Genomic DNA, 12,357 nt, shown 5'->3' with positions numbered 1-12,357 from the left:
CTGTGTCTCTGGGGAGCAGTCTCCCCAAAGAGGTGGAAACAGGTGTTGGAAGGGATGGATTCAGAGATCTCTGTCTCTCCCTTTGTTTCCAAACTCTTTCTCTTCAGAAGGCTAAGATATCTTCATCCTCAGAGCCCAAAAGGTGAGTATCAATCTCCCCAAATGCTTCTCAAGCCCTGGTACTATGGAGTCTGTGCTGTGAAAGCAGTCAAAGGAAAGACGGAGGCAAGCTTTTCACACTTGTCATTAAAGGTCATATCCTTTTCATGGTCCAGGGCCCCAGTGAGGGTTGCAAGAAGACAAGAAAGATGTATACTACCTCCCTGGAAGCAGACATTAAGCACCCATTGAGGAAAGGAGTCCAGGGTGTGGCAGTGTCTTGACTTGCTTTTCACCTTTAGGTCAGTCAGATTGGCACTCCTCCCAGTCATCTAAAAAGAATCCAGCAGGTACTGGGCCTGCCCTTCTCAACAAGAAGAAAGATCCAGTAGGTCAGTCTTTAGGGGACACATGCCCTTTTTTCTCCTGAAGAATAGTTAAGTTGGCCTGTAAAGGATGGACAGGGTAAGCATTGGAAACCTACAACACAGAGTGAGTAAAGATAGAAATTAAAGAGCTTGAATCATGTAATAGACAATGATGAATAGGTCTAATCTAGCTGGATCATGCAGTGGGGAATGGTGGAAGATAATCCTGGAACAAGATCTTTGGTCCACTGAATTATTTTTAGCAAGGAAGAAAGCTAATTCTCCCTCTGAGATAAAAAAGGAAAAGGAAACATGGTACAGTGGAAAACCACGAGTACTAGCTTCCTAGAAACTATACCCCACTTCTGATCTTTAGACTAGCTGTGTGACCTTGGGCAAATCACTTTATCTCCCTGGGCCTCAGTTTTCTCACCTCTAAAGTGAGATAGCACAGATGACATCTGTGATGACTTCCAACTCTAAAGCTAGATCCATGATCCAAGGGGAAAGAGTTGATGAAACTTCTAAGATGTTTTGAGAGGAGGAGATAAGGCAACATCATACCTGGTTGGGAAGACCTTACCTCATTCTCAATTCAAACCCTCTAATGGTATGGGAAAAGCCAAGATGTTTTAGACACTTTGGCTCTGACAGGTGAGGTTTTGCCTTATCATGCTGGTGCCCAGGATTCCATCTTAGTCTGGTTCTATGCCATGTCTATTCTCCCTCCGTAACCTTAAGACTCCCTTTCTCCCTCCCTCTTTTCCTTCTTTGCTTCCTTCCTTCCTTCCTTTCTTCTTTCCTTCCTTCCTTCCTTCCCTTTTTGGTTTCCAAAGTCTATTTAGTTTGTGTACACACAGCAGACAGTGCTCCATCTTAGAATGCAACTATCTCTACAAAGTCATGTTACAATGCCACTTAACAGCAAAGAAATGCCAAATGGTCTGTCCCAGATGTCTCACTGGAATTGTCAAGTTCAGCCACACTGAGCGACTGCTTTCACAAGGCTATGGTCAGAGCAGCCATTGTGGACTGGTTTAGTCTAATGACGGAGCAGAATCTGAAATAGATTCCTCAGTTTTAATGAACAAGTGAACTCAGAGTGAACAAATCCCCCAGTGGTACAAGACATACAAAGATGAATTAACAACTATGCTACTGTCGGAAGCCATACAGATGTTTTACTCCTTCTATCTCGTATCTCACCTGAAAACTTATAGTAAAGCACATGAATATCGAGTCCACAGGATTTTTACCGGCTTTGGGTATATGTATACACATGACTGTCATGTATTACTAAGACAAGAATTTTGTTTTTTATGAAGTGGAAACTCTATATTAGCAAACTATTTGAAGAAAAATTACTATCTTTGGCAAAAAGTGCATTAAGCAGTTACTGTACTGTCATAACGTCGAGCAGTTATGACAGTTAACACAGCCTGGAGGAGGTTCTGCTGCCAGGTTTGGTAACTGTGAAATTCCGTTTGACGATCGTCAGGTCGCTCACGTGGAATTTAACTTTAGTCGGGCTGCAGCCCGAAGTTGTATCTCAGGGGGATCCCTTGGGGCTCAGATTTCTCAGTCTTAGGCGAGTTTCATTTATCTTTCGGAAATGAAGTTTCCCCTCAGTTCTTTTGAATCACTTATTGTGGCCGGATTGAGGACTGACAACAGACTCGGACTCGGTCCTCCCAGAACAGCTGCTCTTGGCAGGAGATGTCCCCTCAGGTGTGCGGACTTCCCGTGGGTTCACTTGTCTCCCTTTGCTGCTTCTGCTTCCTTGCCCTGCCAGCCAGGGCCGGTGATGCCCCGCAGGCCTCCTCCAAGCTTCCCCAGCTCCCGGGTCCCGGCGTCGGGGGCTTCCCAGGCTCTCAGGCCGCTGCGCTCTTCCGGACCAGCCTGGAGGTCGTCTCGTTGTCTCTCTTCCTCCAGGAGCTGCCGTGTTTCTGTTGAGTGGGGTCCGTCTGGGGTTGGAAGGAAATGCCTTCTGCTTGGATGAATTCTGAATGGTTCTGTAAAATTGCTGCATCCAAATCTCTTCCTCCATCTCTGGAGTGCCAGAGACGTGTAGATCTGCGAGCTACGGTCTTGGCCAACCGGTCCACTGAAGCTTCCGCCAACTCTGGGGCCCAGGCTTCTGCTCAAGTCCAAGGGATCAAGGGACTGGCGAGGGCGAGACCTGCTTCAAGGCTGCTGGGGCCTCGGACCTCTCCGCCTCCCGGCCTGGGCCTCTGGTGCGGGTGCCTCATTCGAGGAGGAGGAAGGACAGCTACGGCCTTGGCGTTGGCTTCTCCCTCTGGTATGGCACGTCACGGCTGCCGACTCCTCCTCCTTCCACCCCCGCCCCCGCAGTGGCCAGGACCCTGGCAGTGGCCTCCGCTGCCCCCGCTGCCCCCTTTTCAAAGCCTGGGGCAGCAGGGGCATCAAGTCTCTTCATTCATTATCTGTCCCCACTTTCCACATCCATGCCATAGGTTGTTTCCCCAATAGAAGGTAAGGTCCTTTGGGGCCTTAGGGCTTGTCTATGTCTTTGTCTGTCTCTCTGTCCATCTGTCTGTCCGTTTACCTCAGGTTGAAGCCAATCCCTCCTTAGCTGAACTTCCAACTGAAGAAGAGGTTTTGAGGGCCATTAGGCTCCTTTCATGTGGCAAAGCACCTGGTGCTGATTCTATTCCAGCTGAGATTTACAAGGTAGGGGGACCATTGTTCATACAAAAGCTGACTGAAATTTCCCAGGTTATATGGCAAGAGGAAGTTATTCCCCAGGAGTTCAAGGATGCCTCCATTGTCCATATCTATAAAGGTAAAGGGAATAGATTGTCCTGTGACAGTCACAGGGGGGTGTCTCTCTCTTAGTCATTGCTGGCAAAATTCTTGCTTAAAGTCCTCCTTAATAGGCTGATCCTTCACCTGGAAGATGGTCATCTACCTGAGAGCCAGTGTAGCTTTAGAAAGGGCTGAGGAACAGTTGGTATGGTGTTTGCTGCCCGACAACTCCAGGAGAAATGCCAGGAGCAGAACAGAGGTCTGTACACAATGTTTGTGCATCTGACCAAGGCCTTTGACACTGTTCCTTGTGAGAGTTTATGGAAAATCATGTCAAATTTGGTTGCCTGGAGAAGTTCAATATTGTACATCAATTTCATGATGGCATGTTTGCCCGGGTTCTGGATAGTGGACGATATTCTCGTGCCTTCCCAGTCACTCAAGGAGTGAAACAGGGCTGTGTGCTTGCTCCCTTACTTTTTAGCATGATGTTTTCAGCCATGTTGTCAAATGCTTTCAATGAGGATGAACATGGCATCAAGGTCAACTACCATACTGCTGGTAAGTTCCTCAATGTGAAAAGGCTACAAGCCAAGATCAAAGTGGAGAGAGTGTTGGTGCATGATTTTCTATTTGCAGATGATTGTGCACTCAGTGCAGCCTCTGAAACTGAGATGCAACAAAGTATGGATCAATTCTGTGCTGCCTGTGCTAATTCGGGTCTAATAATTAACATCAAGAAAACAGAGGTGCTCCATCAGCCATCACCACACCATCCATACGTGGAACCATCGATTAAAACAAATGGAGAAGTTTTGAATGCTGTGGAGAAGTTCACTTACCTTAGTAGTGTACTTTCCAGGAATGTACACATTGACAATGGGGTTGATGCATGCATTGCCAGAGTTAGCTTAGTGTTTGGGAGGCTCTGAAGAAAAGTTTGGGAGAGAAGAGGTATTAGACTGACTACCAAACTGAAGGTCTACAGAGTTCTTGTGCTGACCTCATTGTTGTATGCCTGTGAAACATGGACAGTCTACCAGCACCATGCCAGGAAACTGAATTGCTTCCATTTGAACTGTCTTAGGAAGATTCTGAAGATCATCTGGCAGGATAAAGTACCAGACACTGAAGTCCTTGCTGAAGCTGAACTGACAAGCATTCAAACTGCCTCAGAGAGTACAACTCTGATGGGCTGACCACGTTGTTCGAATGCAAAATGTATGCTTGCCAAAGAGATTATTTTATGGGGAACTTACATGGGGCAGGCAATCACAAGGTGGCCAGAAGAAGCGATACAAGTACACTCTCAAGGTCTCTCTCAAGAACTTTAGATTTGACTCTGCAACATGGGAGACCCTGGCACAGGACAGCTCAGCATGGCGTGCCCACATAAGAAAGGGTACTGTGATCTTTGAGCAAAGCAGAATTGAGACAGCACAAAGTAAACATAGGATGCACAAATTTGGAGTATCCATCCCAAATATTCACATGGATTATGTGTCCAACTTGTGGTAGAACAGTCTGAGCTCATATTGGTCTGATCAGCCACAGTTGGACACACTGAAATTTCACTTTATCATGGTGATGTTGTTTTGGTCCTCTTTGAAGACGAAGGACAACAACCAACCAACCAACCAACCTATCCCATCATATGTCTGTCTGTCTGAATGTATATATGTGTGTGTGTATGTATGTATATATGTATGTGTCCATCTATGCATTCATCCAACTATGTGTCTGTTCTCTGTCTCTGCCTTTCTCTGCAGCTAGGTGGCACAGTGGGTAGATGGCTGGACTTGGAGTCAGGAAAACTCATCTGCATGAGTTCAAACCTAGTCTCAGACACCTAATGCTTATGTGACCTTGGGAAAATCACTTCACTTCCTTTTTTCCTCAGTTCCTCATCTGTAAAATGAGCTAGAGGAAGAAATGGCAACTCCCCCCTGCCTCTGCCAAAAAAGGCAAAACATTGATTTCTCTGCCAAGACCCCAAATGAAGTCAGGAATATTTAGACAAATGAAAAATGAAATTTATCTATATATCTATCTGTCTGTCTGTTTACGTCTGTTGGTTTGTCTGTCCTTTCCTTTTTTACTTTCTACATGACAATTGCTCCAGAATTTTTCCTCTGTTCCACCTTAGTTGGGTCCCTATTGTTAATTCTACTTTCCTGTGATTGATGCCTTACCTCTTGATCCAGTGAGTGTTGCAAATCTTTTTATCTCTCCTCTGGCCTCCGATTGCCTTCCCACCACTTCACTAACAGCAAGTGACTCAGCTTTTCCTTCTCTGAGAAGACTGAGCTATGTCAATAATAACAGCTCACATTTATATTGCACTGAAGTTTTCAAAAGATTTTCCTCACAACTCTATAAATCATGTAGAACAGGAATTGTTTTACCCATTTACTGAGGAGAAAGAGACTCAAGGAATAGATGAGTTGCTTATAAGCACACAGGTTGTAAATGTTGGAGCCTACCCTCAAATCTAGGTGTGCTTTCTAGTTTGTGAACCCCATGTAAACAGTAGTGACTATGTCTCATTTAACCTATATCACACAGTGCCTCACACTACATTCTATACATATAGGAGCACCTTCATAAATGTTTGTTGAAGTTGGGCTGAGTTCCCCAGACATCAGTCAATTGAAGTACCAATCAACATTTATTAAGCACCTATTAGGTACCAGGCACTGTGCTAGTCACTGGGGATATAAATACAAAAATGATATAATCTCTTTTCTCAAGGAATTTATATCCTATGAGATAGGGGGATACACCATGTTGATGGATAAATAGATACAGAATATGTGCAAAGTAAATTAAGGTAATAAAATAAATTAACAAGTGGAAGAATTAGAAAAAAAAGGAGGAGCTAAGCTTTGAAGGGGAAGTTAGAATCCCAAGGGTAGAGGTGAGGAGGTACAGTATTTCAAGCATGGAGGTTAACATGTTCAAAGGCATGGAGGTGGGAGATAGAATGTTGTATATCGGAAACATCATGGAGATCAATTAAGTTGGAACACAGAATAGTTAGAGGTGGAGGAGTATATAATCACCCTGGAAGGATACACTGGAGACAGAGTGTGAAAATCTTAAAAATGCCAAGTCAGAGTTTGTAGTTGCAGTGTGGAGCCACTGAAGATTCTTGATTCTTGAATTGATTCTTGAACCAATGTGGTTGGGGCATTGCTTTGGAAATAATGGATTGGAGAACAGACCAGACGTAGGCAGATCTCAAAGTACTGTTGTTACTGTTTATCACTGTTACTTTCTCTTACCACCATTATGCCAACGTATTTATCCATATTGGATTAGATTACAATGGAGTCCAGTCCAGTTTGAAGTTGGCTAAGGTCTGTCTGAAGGGAGAGTGTGGAGGGGAAAGAGCAGTCTTTGAGGGAAAGGTATTCCCAAGACTATAGATTCTAATTAAGGAGTGATTACAATATGTTCTATTAATACAGAGGTGTCAAACAGGTGCTAGGAACACTCCTGAGAGCATCCTGAACCAGATTAAAATGTAAATAGGAAAAAGTAAAAGTACAATAGAAGATAGATAATGTTAATATGTGGGGTTCTAAGTCAATATGTAGTCTACAGAAGTTCTTTGTCGGTTTAATGACCACTGTTGTGAGTTTGACACCCCTGTTTTAGTGGATTATGTTTGAAGAACTAGGCTAATATTTCCTAACTATGTATTTTGTCTATAGGCAAAAACAATTTAATTTTTAAATTTTTTAGAGTTTATTTTATTTAACATTAATTTTTCTATACAAAATTTTGAGTTCTAAATTTTCTCCCGCCCTTCTCTTTTCCCTCCCTAATATGGTAAGTAATTTGATATAGGTTATATATGTGCAATCATGTAAAACATATCCGCATTAGTCATATTGCAAAAGAAGAAACAGGACAAAAGGAAAAAACCACAACGAAATGAAGAAAGTGAAAATAGTATGATTCATCTGTATTCAAACTCCACTGGTTCTTTCTCTAGATGTGGGTAGCATTTTCTATCCTGAGTCTTTTGGATATTGTATTGCTGGGAAAAACTGTCAGCCATAGTTGTTCATCGCACAATATTACTGATGTTATACAATGTTCTCCTGGTTCTTCTCTCTTCACTTTGCATCAGTGCATGTAAGCCTTTCTTGGTTTTTCTGAAATCTGCCTGTTTGTTGTTTGTTATAGCACAATTGTATTCCATCACATTCATGTGCCACAACTTGTTCAGCCATTCCCCAACTGACGGCCATCCTCTCAATTTCCAATTTTTTGCCACTACAAAAAAAGCTGCTATAAATATTTTTGTACATGAAGTCTTTTACCCCCTTTTTGGTGATCTCTTTGGGATCATATATCATTTTACCTGTATTTTGTCTACACATCTATAAATACATGATATATCCTATTATAGAATGTATACTATAAGTATTGTTTTATTTTTGTCTTTGTATCTCCAGGGCCCAGCATAATGTCTGGCATATAATAGGCACACAATAAATACTTGTTTATTCATTCATTATGGGACTATGTGTGACTCCTCAGTTTCTCTGTTGTAAAATGGACATAATACTGATACTACTTATACCTCATAGAGCTGTTGTGAGGGAAATGCTTTGTAAAACTTCATATTCTAAAGAAATATGAGCTGCTATTGTTGTTAACCTCATCATCATTACCATCCTCATCATCATTATTATCATCATCATTGTCCTGTTCTAATATTTTTTGATGGAGTTCAGATAAATATGGCAGAGGGATAAGTCCTTATTCTGGTTTTATTCTTTTATATTTAAAGTTCTATAGACTCTTGCACTGTTGGATAAAATGACTACCTTTTCTAACTGATTGTGTATTGTGGTGTAAGCTTATCTTCTGTGGGTTCACTGAAAGTCTCCTTGGAACAACTACCTTAGCAGACAAGGTGATAGGGATGATGTGCACCTCATCTTGTTTCCATGTGATTTTGATTTCTTCTGTTGATCCATTTTGAATACTTTTTGTTCAAACAGTTTTGTATAACTATTCACAATCTTTCAAATATAATATTGTTATTGTTTTTTTATGTACCAATATTGGTACATAATATTGGTACATAAAAAAACAATAACAATATTATGTTTGAAAGATTGTGAATAGTTCAGTCTGTGATAATAGGCCAGTTCCAATATAATTTATTTGTGGATTTCTCCACGACTTTGAGGTCTATATCTGTAGTATAGACATTTGTCATCTGTTAGTTTATGAATACAATTTATTGATACATTGATGTATAATTTTAGCTAACAAGCTAGGGTTGCAGTGAGTGTTAATTTTTTTTCAGCTTACAGTACCATGTTTCACAGTTTCTGTCATTTCCTTACACAATCTGCATTTATCAATACATCTGGGTTCCTTAAGGATAGCTTATCTAATTTCTGGTGCTCATGACTTGATCCTGAATTGTTCTCATACACATCTGTTCCTCTAACTATATCTGCATAACTCAATTAGGTTTATCCTTCCTACTCCTCCTCCTCACTACTACTACTACTACTACTACTACTACTACTACTACTACTACTACTACTACTATTATCTTTCCTTCTACTACTACTCCTTCTATTGCTACTACTTCTTCCTCTTCTACTACTACTACTGCTGCTACTACTACTACTACTACTACTACTATTATCTTTTCTTCTACTACTACTCCTATTGCTACTACTTCTTCCTCCTCTACTACTACTGCTGCTGCTACTATTACTACTACTACTACTACTAGTATTAGTACTACTACTAGTACTTTTAGTATTAAGTAGGCATCATAGCAGTATGCTGTAGTGGATGGAGAACTGTATCCAGAGACAGGAAAACCTGGGTACATGTCCCACCTCTGATAAATACTGGTTGCATGGCCCTGAGCAAGTTAACTTAAGCCCTCATAACACTAAGCAGCTTTCCAAGGCATACATTGCAGAGAAAGTGCTGATTTCTTGGTGGAGGGAATTTTCTCCTCTGGGAATGCCCCATAGCAATGGTGATTCCAGTTCCTATCCTCTAGCCTTATGTGAGCATTAAAAGGAATATGTCTAAAACAGAATTTATTATCTTTCCCCTTAAACCATGTTCCCCCACTCCTAACTATACTTTAGAAGACAACATTATTCTCCCAGACACTCAGGCACACAATGTAGGAATCATCCTGAATTCTTCACTGTCTCTCACCCTTACATCCCAGCTGTTGCCAAGGCCTGTGAAGTTCATCCTTGCAACATCTCTAGTACATTTCTCCCTTTCTCCTCTACTACTGTCACCAATCTAGTCCATGCCCTCATCACCTCTCACCTTGACTATTGGAATAACCTAGTGATAGGTCTGCTTGCATCAAGCCTCTCCTCACTTTAATCCATTCTCCCTTCAGTCACTAAAGTGATTTTCCTAAAATTCAAGTCTGATCATGTTACAACATCCCACCCACCCCTCACTAAACCTCAAAGGTTTCCTGTTGCCTCCAGAAGCAAATGCAGAATGCTCTGTTGGGCATCCAAAACTCTTCATAACCTAGCCTCCACCTAGCTTTCCAGTCTTCTTATACCTTATTCCCCAACTTGTACTTTTTGATCCAGTGATACTGACTTCCCAGATGTTCCATGAATAAGATACTCCATCTCTGGCTCTGGAAATTTTCTCTGACTGCCGCTCATGCCTAGAATACTCTCCCTTCTCTGCTCTGATGACTGACCTCCCTGCCTTCCTTTAAGTCCCAACTAAAACCCAACTTTCTACCAGAAGCGTTCCCCAACCCCCCTTAATTCCAGTGCTTTCCTCTTTTAAGTATCTCCTACTTATCTTCTGTATATATATATAGACACACACATGTTATCTTCTCCATTAAACTGTAAGGTCCTTGAGGGTAGGGACTTTATTTTGATTCTTTTTGTATCCCTAGTGCATAGGATAGCACCTGGCACATACTAGGTACTTAATAAATTTTTATTAATTCAATAAAAAACAAGGGTTACTAACCCCTTGTACCAAATGTGGAGATAAGAGAAAAAAAATGGAAGCTGGTGTAGGGAACAAAAAACTTCATATGGACAGAAGAAAATAGGGCCAAAAGAGAAGTACTGTATTGTAGCCCAAAATTAAAATATTTGCCATCTTTGTTTTGTTTGATTTTGCCCTTTTTTTTGGCAAAAAGTTTGTTTTCACCCCAACATGTCTCTTATGAGTGTTGAGAGGCAGGCAGAAGGGATTAATTCCATTTCTTATCTTCCTGACTCATCTTTTTTCTTCTCTAATGTATTCTTCACACAGTTGCCCAAAATATGTTCCTAGTATACTCTCCTAATCATGCTGCTTTTCTACTCAAAGACTTCTTGTTATTCCTCTGTTGCCTAATGAAAGATTTAAATAATTTTGGTCCTGCTATTTAAGGTCCTCTTGAACTTGTGAGCAATCTTCCCTTTTAGCCTAAGAGGCTTAGAGAATAGATAAGTAGACTTAGGGTCAGGAAGACCTGAACTCAAATCCTGCACCAACAACTTAACAGCTGTACGTGACCTTGGTAGAGTCACAGAGACTCTCTCAGTCTTAGTTTCCTCCTCTGCAAAATGAGGGTAATGATAGCGTCTACATCAGTCTTCTTGAGGATAGGTAACATATGTTATGTAAAATACTTAGCAAATTTTAAAGCACTTTATAAATGATAACTGTTGTTATTTGCTTATCTCACACCACTTCCTTTTACATGTTTTACATTAGAATTAAATGGGGCTCTTCTTGTCTTGTCCTTTCCTGTCTCTTTAGGGACATAAGATCATATTATTTTAGAACCAGGAGCCAGCCCTTTTGCCTAACATATGCTCCATTTTTTCCCATTTAAATCCATTCATTCCTTCAAGATCTAATTCCACTGTCACCTTTTCCATTAAACCTGTCTCAATCACTTCCATGCCCTGCCTTCTGTTAAAGAGGTTATCTCTCTCCTCAAATTTTTCATAACTTTGACCTCTATCTTTTTCACAGATTGTATTCTGTAAAATATATTCTGTCTTGTATCATTTCAATTTGTAGACATGTTTACCCTGTTGGACCATAAGCTCCCTGAGGACAGGAGCTGTGTCTTAATGCCACATATTATATTGGAAAGAGGACTGTAATTAGAGTCAGAAGACTTGAATTTTACTAACACTTACTTGATCTTTGACTCTGAGCAAGACAACACAACTTTCACAGCGTTTGTTACATATTGGCACTGAACAAATGCGTATTGACTAGCCAATTTACTCATTTCTAAAATGGGAATGATGAAACTTGTCATTGCTACCTCAAAGTTTCTGTGAAGAAAGTATTTGTGAAACTATAAAAAGCTTTATAAATGTGAGACATTAATATTTAATAAGACCTAACATTTATATAGTGTTTTAAATTTTGTGACGGACTTTACAAACATTTTCTCATTTTATTCTCACAATGTCCCTGGGTTGCTATAATTATCTTAATTTTACATATGAGTAAACTGAGGCAGACAGTGGTTAAATGATTTGCTGCAGGTCACACAGCTATAAAGTGTATGAGGCTGGATTTGAATTCATTACTTTCTGACTCTAAGTCTAACATTCTATTCATTGCACCAACATGTTTGCATCATTAGCGGGGAGTCTTGCACATAGTATGCATTTAATGTTTACTGGAGGTAGTTGTGATCTCACCAGTAAAATGTTCCTCTAATACAAGGGCACCTCTGCACACTATCATGAGGGAGGTGCCAGTTCCGGGCTGTAGTTGGGAGGGTGACATTGTTTATTCAGGTTCATCCCTTTGCCTTAGTTCTAGTTGAGGGCTTATAGATCGTTTTGTAGAACCATAATTTCTCTGTTTCTCCACTTCCAAACATCATCCTTCTGTGCTGTCTTTCTGAGTTACAAACATTTTTAAGGAATTTTCCCGAAGCATAGACTTAGGAAATGGCTCTGATTCCTTATACTGTGTCTTAGCAGGGGCTTAGGGGGACTCTTGGTTGCTGTAGAAGGAGTCTAGGACCTTGCTGACAAAAGCAAGTCCACCCTAGAAATCAAATCAAATTAATTTCTGACCTATTCAAAATGCAGTCAATAAGGATTCCATTCATGAA

The 12,357-nt window shown here is 40.9% G+C and overlaps 1 long non-coding RNA gene across 1 annotated transcript in view; it reads left to right on the top strand.

Moving 5' to 3' along the window:
- The first annotated feature begins 1,887 nt into the window (after window positions 1-1,887).
- Window positions 1,888-12,357, top strand: part of LOC140519119 (uncharacterized) — a 70,311-nt gene continuing 59,841 nt past the window's right edge. The window contains exon 1 of the long non-coding RNA XR_011972102.1: window positions 1,888-2,766. This is a non-coding gene — a long non-coding RNA (uncharacterized lncRNA). The remainder of the gene's footprint in view (window positions 2,767-12,357) is intronic.

This window comes from Notamacropus eugenii, chromosome 1 (genome assembly GCF_028372415.1).
Source record: "Notamacropus eugenii isolate mMacEug1 chromosome 1, mMacEug1.pri_v2, whole genome shotgun sequence".
Taxonomy (NCBI): Eukaryota; Metazoa; Chordata; class Mammalia; order Diprotodontia; family Macropodidae; genus Notamacropus; species Notamacropus eugenii.
The sequence above is the reverse complement of the archived record's forward strand: the minus strand, read 5'-3'. Positions and strand labels throughout refer to the sequence as shown.